Source organism: Mercenaria mercenaria, chromosome 2 (genome assembly GCF_021730395.1).
Source record: "Mercenaria mercenaria strain notata chromosome 2, MADL_Memer_1, whole genome shotgun sequence".
Classification (NCBI taxonomy): Eukaryota; Metazoa; Mollusca; class Bivalvia; order Venerida; family Veneridae; genus Mercenaria; species Mercenaria mercenaria.
In genome coordinates this window covers 21553411-21560193 of record NC_069362.1, presented here as the reverse complement: position 1 = coordinate 21560193, position 6783 = coordinate 21553411, and positions in this window count along the sequence as shown.

Genomic DNA, 6783 nt, shown 5'->3' with positions numbered 1-6783 from the left:
ATTGCTTATCATTTGTTATAGAATTTACACTTCTAGCTAATGACAAAATTTTGTCATATAGATGGTAAAATACAATCTTTTAATTGGTTATTTCATGAATGGTGTTTGTATGTTGCAGTTGAGTTTCCACTTTACTTTTTAATATCTTCAGTCATTCTTACGTGACAAGCGAAACAAATGAGATAACGTTATTTACAAATATGGCGAGTTAAACTGGGAAAGTGGGTCCCAATATTTAATCGATAAGAAGGCTCTTTAAATTGTCAAAGTATCTTAAGGATGTGGAATACTCTAAAAGAAGTCTCATGTCCAACTGGAAACAGATTGGAGAATTAACAACAACATTTACGACAAATTCAATGTTTGTATACTCTATTTGGTAGATTTATTAACATGTCTCCATTTGTATGCCTAATTGTAAAATTATGCTGAAATGATAAAAGACTTACCCCAAGAGCGTTACAAAACATTTTTGTGCAGCCACACAGGGCGCGAAATTCGTCCTCTACTAGTACAGACACAGAGCGATCTGACCAAAGGGACATGAATGAATTAGTGAGTGAGTGAATGTTTGAGTGAGTAATGAGTGACTGATTGATCGATTGATTGATCGAGAGCCTCGTTACTGCCTAAACAGTTACCCTCGAGCCAGATATTTCTATCCGCACCTTCAACCAGTGGAGTATTCTTATAGTTTAACTTTGCTTCAATTAAGTATATATGCGCTAGAGAGACAAAGTCTATGTTATTTCTGAACAACCCTTATTATCTGGTTTTGGAATTTGTTGCTGTACAAATACATACAACTTTATTTTAACGTCTCAACCAAACAATGTCAAGCCTTAAAGATATTAACCATAAAAAGACAAATTTTAAACCTGACTGGGCGATAGATATTAACCCGACTATTTCCTTATCACAGGTCGATAGACAGACATACAGAAAAATAAGTTCAATGAAATATTGCCAATAGGTGGCAGATATGAAAAAAATTAGATCTTAGAATTTTCCGACTTCTAAAATGTCATTTCGTAAACAGAAACAAATTCAATGTCAAAGCCTATCATGTCGCAAGTTTCTCTTCAAGCTCTTGAAAATTTAACAAAAAACAATAACTACAAATATGATTCTTACACTCTGCGCTATTTCTTATTGATATCAAAAAGGGAAATGATTTGAAAAGTGACCAAGATGTTGTGGATCTACGACTCTGCTCTTTGTACTATTACCATCTACAGCGTTGTTATCTTATTCCTATACCCTGTAACATTTAAGAAATAATTTATAGCAAAACAGTGCTGTATCATTATTTATACACGATGGGCGGCTATACGTCGGGCGTAATAATTTCACGAGGGCGCCGTGATAAGGCCTCACCAAATTAAAAAGTTGTTCATCAGATTTGCCGCTCGTATATTTTCAGAAACACACACACACAAATATGTTTTTGTTTCAGTTGGCTTGCGCTCGCTCCATTGAAAAAAAATCAAGCCAAATGTTTTTGGTGCCCTACTTTTTACGGACGTAAAAGTGTATAAATGCTTATAATTCCAGTCCCAGATTGTTCTCAAATGGGTTTTAATCAAAATAAATACATACTACGCACACATCGTCTATAATTTATCATAACACTTATATTTAGTTGCATTAAAGTTATTTCCCCTTTATGCAGTTACGCAATTTTCTTCAAATGTTTACCAAATTACATGCTACAAAAATAATTTATTTCATTGAAAACTGAATGAAGAAAAACATACTAATTTATTAGGTAACATCAATCTACATTATTTTGGTAAGGGTAAATACTTAAAATTGATGCATGTCACTTATCTATTTTCTGTTTTTCCTGTCAAAATGATCAGCATTTGCATACGAAAGCTGGTGGGGTAAGAAATTTACATTATGAATTGTTTTCAGACCAGTTTCGAATTTCAAATTTTCCAATCATTTAGTAGACTAATGTTAATGCACGTTAATCTCCATTTCAGACCTTAATTGAGACTTTGTTTCAAAAAAAAATAATATGTTATGAAAGTTTAAAGTTAGAAAAAGAGTTGTACATAAGACATCATGCTCGACTTTTCTGAACCAGAGCTTTGCCAGTAAAAGGGGCATAATAGTCAGAAGCTTTGAAAATAACAGAGCTATATGTCTTAATCCAGAGTTAAGGTAGGTCGATACCTTATTCGTCAAATATGACATTCCTTCCGATTTTGATGAAACTTGGTCCACCTATAGCGCTATGGTTCCTTTTTTATTTTTCAGGCGTCTTGGCAACAATAAGTTACCAGTGATGACGTCACGAACGTCACAACGTAGGGCGCTAAAATGCCCAAAATCCGCCATAATAGGTCTTCTAAAATATCTAATTAAGATTTAAAATAAGCGAAACTTCACAATATGATACTTTATCTAATTCACATATGGACTAGTGTGTTTTTAAGTGGTATCGCACCACATTACAACGGACATTTATAATTTTATTGAGCAACCGATTTCCTTCTGATATAAGATTTTGACAAAAAATCGGCAAATATACGCTAAAATGACATCTTTAAAAAACTACAAGCCCATTAAAAGTCTGATTTTCAGCACAAGTGATCAATTTGCAAATGAAATGTCAAATAAAAAAGGGAACTTTACGTTTTCAGTTTTTCACAATATTGTGTTGTAGACAAACTGTCCTTCCGATTTTTGGACGTAAAACGCAACGTTTTATCGACGTTGCTTATTGTTTGCATCGTTGCGCTTTGGACGCTTGCATTATATCTTAGGTCCATTTCAACTGTATTCATGAACCAACAACTTTGGGAAATTATTCTGCATCAGTCTTTCTAATATTGACGCACTACCAGTTATCTGGGTTTCACGCAAGGACACTTTCCTTCCTTTTCAACTACAAGCCGCTACTTAAAGACACTGATTCTGGTATGCCTGGTATGTGGCCTATGGAGATGATAAGGTCTGGGTATTTGCGATAAGGGCCAATACACAAGTCAGGACCATTGGTAGACTTGCTTCTGTTTATCATGATAAGCTACTGTATAGCTACTGTGCAGTAAATAAATTGCAGGTGATATTTCTCACCTTTATAGCAAATCAGTTCTCATCTTTATATTTATTTATTTATTTATTTATTATAGTCTCTTCACTGTACAGTACATCAATATACAACATAGGTTAAAGAAACAATAATACAATGTACAATGTCATTCATATATGAATTATAAGAGACTGAGATAAAATTGATTTCTGCTATAAAAAGCCAGACAAAAGTTTTTAAAAAATAAACGAGTTTAGAAAGCTTGGTTGAATTAGGGTTAAATAAACAAAGTGATAAGATACAACAGTGTTTTATCATATTTTTAATAAAGTAAGTTTTTTAACAATTACATCTCATTATTGCTGTATTTTATTATCAAAAATATAAAAAATGCATTCAGGCACATAGCTGACGGAAGTAATAAATTATTGTGTATTTTGAACAATGATATATTTTTATTGCTGGATTTTATTATACATAAAAGAAAGTTAACATTATTTAGACAACACAAGAGGAATTAAGCATTTTTAATATATAACATCCTTCTGTCTATATACCTTCTTTATCTATTAAAAATGCAACTGAACGCTTCTTTAATTTCTAATAAAATCCAGCAATTATCTTTTTTTTCATTTTTATTTTGTTTGTTGAATAATTATTTTATAGTGAGAAATGCTTTGCTATAAGAGTTATAATTTAATTGGCCAGGACATTACTCAACATGACTGAGCAATCAAAATCAGTATATTATGAATTAAAATAATTTTGTGTACATGCTGAAAAAAAGACTAAAAAAACAACAGCATTTCAATTAATAAAATGCAAAACACAGGAAATAACCAATTTACCTGTAGGCAATAAAATTTATGATTCTCTGACAATAATTAGGCTACATGTCAAGTCTACAGGGGTTTTATGGACCCTTATCAGACTGGACCAGACAGGATCTTGTATATTGGGGATTAAAAAGTCTGGTATTTGGGGGGGGGGGGGGGTCACTTATATAGGAGATTTTCTTTGCCTTTAACTGATCTAAGAAATATGATCTTTCCTTTAATTTCTGTTCATTTAATATTTCGTTGTTTTTTTTGTTTTTGTTTTTTTTTTTGTCTCGTTCCCGCTGAATTTGCAGTCAGCGTCCTCCATCGCAAAAGTATGTCAATCAACATTCCCTGACGTAATAGACCGATTATGTACTACATCTCGCACTTGTGTTGAAGTCAATAAAGTCCGTGAAGACCGATTGATACATTTTTCCCGCCCTTCATTTGCACGTGTATTCTGTCTGGCACGTTGCGCGTATGAATAATTTAGTAATGGCTGTTTCGCATACGCACCAAAAACTGAACCGGAGAAAAAGAAATAGAATGTAGCTAAATGACATCGAGGCAGGCTCGTGAATTGTGTAATTATTTTCTTGCATGTAGATCACTTTTCCCTAATATTAGTCGATCTTTTTTCCATGCTGTACGACTACTTAAAACAGGTGTACAGATTCATCGTGCAATTCCACACAAAATCGTATGTTGATAAATCAATGCTACCGATTTCATTATCCAGTGCCGACGGAATTGTTATGTCGTCATCATCAATATTAAGGACATATCTGCCTCAGGTATTTTGATATGTTTGTGAAGCCGATTCGGAAGCCTTTCCTTTTCACAACAAAATGTGTAAATCTCTAAGAAAACCAACAGTATAATATTCCCAGCAGTCATTCTTGTTTATTATGTGAAGTCACTAATGTTGCATACAATTATATTTACTGCAGTGTTACGCAAATGTTTTCTCTTCTAATACGTGGCTTAACATGTATTTGAACTATATTTTTTCAGTTAAATCGCTAATGCATCACTGCAAAGTTAAACTGTAAAAAAATCGCGAACATCAGTTTCTTTAAAATACCTGCATGTTTATCTGATTTGCAAAGTGAACTTATCTTCTGTTAGTTTCCAGTCATATGTTGCCCCTAGATTAATGTAAATAACAGACAGACCTATCATAAATAAGTGCATTTTTGCAGTTAGAGGTATTAATGACAAAGCCAGCATCGTAAAAAGAAAACTTTTTAAAAACCTATATTACGCTGAAGTAAAAACAAAAATGTGACATGCGAAATATTTCACACCTTTTCCTAAATATAACCAGTCTTAAATTATTTCCATTATAGGTTAAACAGTATGTAGACAAAATCACAAGTTACTTTCACGTTTAGCCATTTTAAAAGCACTGGCCTCCAGATTTTCGCTTGAAGTTCTGTCATGTTTTGACCATTAGAACACGATTTTTTGTTTCTAATCTGTCTTAAACTACCAAATTAAGAGAGTAGTTTTAAAACTTTAAGAAATATTGCAATAATTTTTGATATCTATTTTTTTCTTTTTTGTTGTTGTACGATCTAGAGGTCAATGCCTTTAAAAGAAGTTTACTAAAACATGTACTGCGTGAAATCATTATTTTAAAACGGATGACTGAATTTCCATAAATCATGTTCAAATAATTCACAAGTTTTGTCGGCGTCAGGGTATGAAGGCATGATGCATGTATGTTTTAATGACTCAACATGATTCTTCCGATACATGTACCATATTTCAGTAGAAACTGTGCTAGATTACTATATACATTTTCGTACACTGTTCGGAAAATTTTCTTAATGTTTGGATGAACACACCTACAGACGTAAACGTCAAGATGGAAACGTAATGAAAATTCGGCTTGAATATGCGTAAATATCGGGTCTTCTTGACAAATAGGGAAGCAGAACGTTTCTTCTTTGTATTTTGGCGGGAAAACATGCCTTCCATGTTGTTCCTTCGGTAATGGCCGAATGCTTATAGAAAATTACGTATTGGCGCTATATTTCTGCGTCAACAGAAACCTTACTGTGTTGAAGCATTCATGTTATTGTTGACAAAATGCTCTACAACCAAATGAAAATGCATGCTTAAAGAGCTTGAATTTATATCGTGTCTGTTCGTCCGTCACAGGCTCTTATGATGTGTTTTTTTTTTTATTCGAGTATTTAATATTATATTCATGGTTTCAAAAATAAGAAAAGATGTTAACGTTTAAACACTAACAAGTATGTAATGACGATTGTTTCACTTGTTCTGGTGACTCACTTCCTGAAGTGCTGGGTTGGAAGCTGTAAACGAACATATTTTACGAGTGAGCTTATAATAAATCAGGTGACAACTTAAGGAGGTAGGTTACCTTGTTACAAGGGTAAATTCAAATTAGTTGAACCGCAACGTCTTTTTGTAGTCCGTGTTATATGAAGTTTTAATTGCTAAATTCTCAGTTTCGTTTGTCTCTGTTCCTTCAAGTCCAGTTTTTATCCAGGTTTGAAGAACATGACCCTCCAAAGGTATTTCATATGGAAAGAAGAAGGAAAATACGGATATTTAACACTTTTCAGTGTATTTTAGTTTCATTGATATCCGTAGAAGTCAGCATAATCTATAATTTTACTAGTATGGACGTTAGCTTTCTAATATAAGCTTAAAATGTATATGTCGCGGGGCTCGTGTTTCCATGGTAACGCATTTTCTCTCATTTTTAGACAGCTATGTATAAAAATAGGGGTTTTCGACGGCTTCAGTGCCATTCTGTTAATGAACAACATGGAATATTTGGGTAATATTATTAGCAAAATACCAAGCACTATACATGGTACCCTATTTTTCTTAAAGTTTAAAGTAACCATGACAACAGAGATGTTTAAAATGGCTTATATCTTG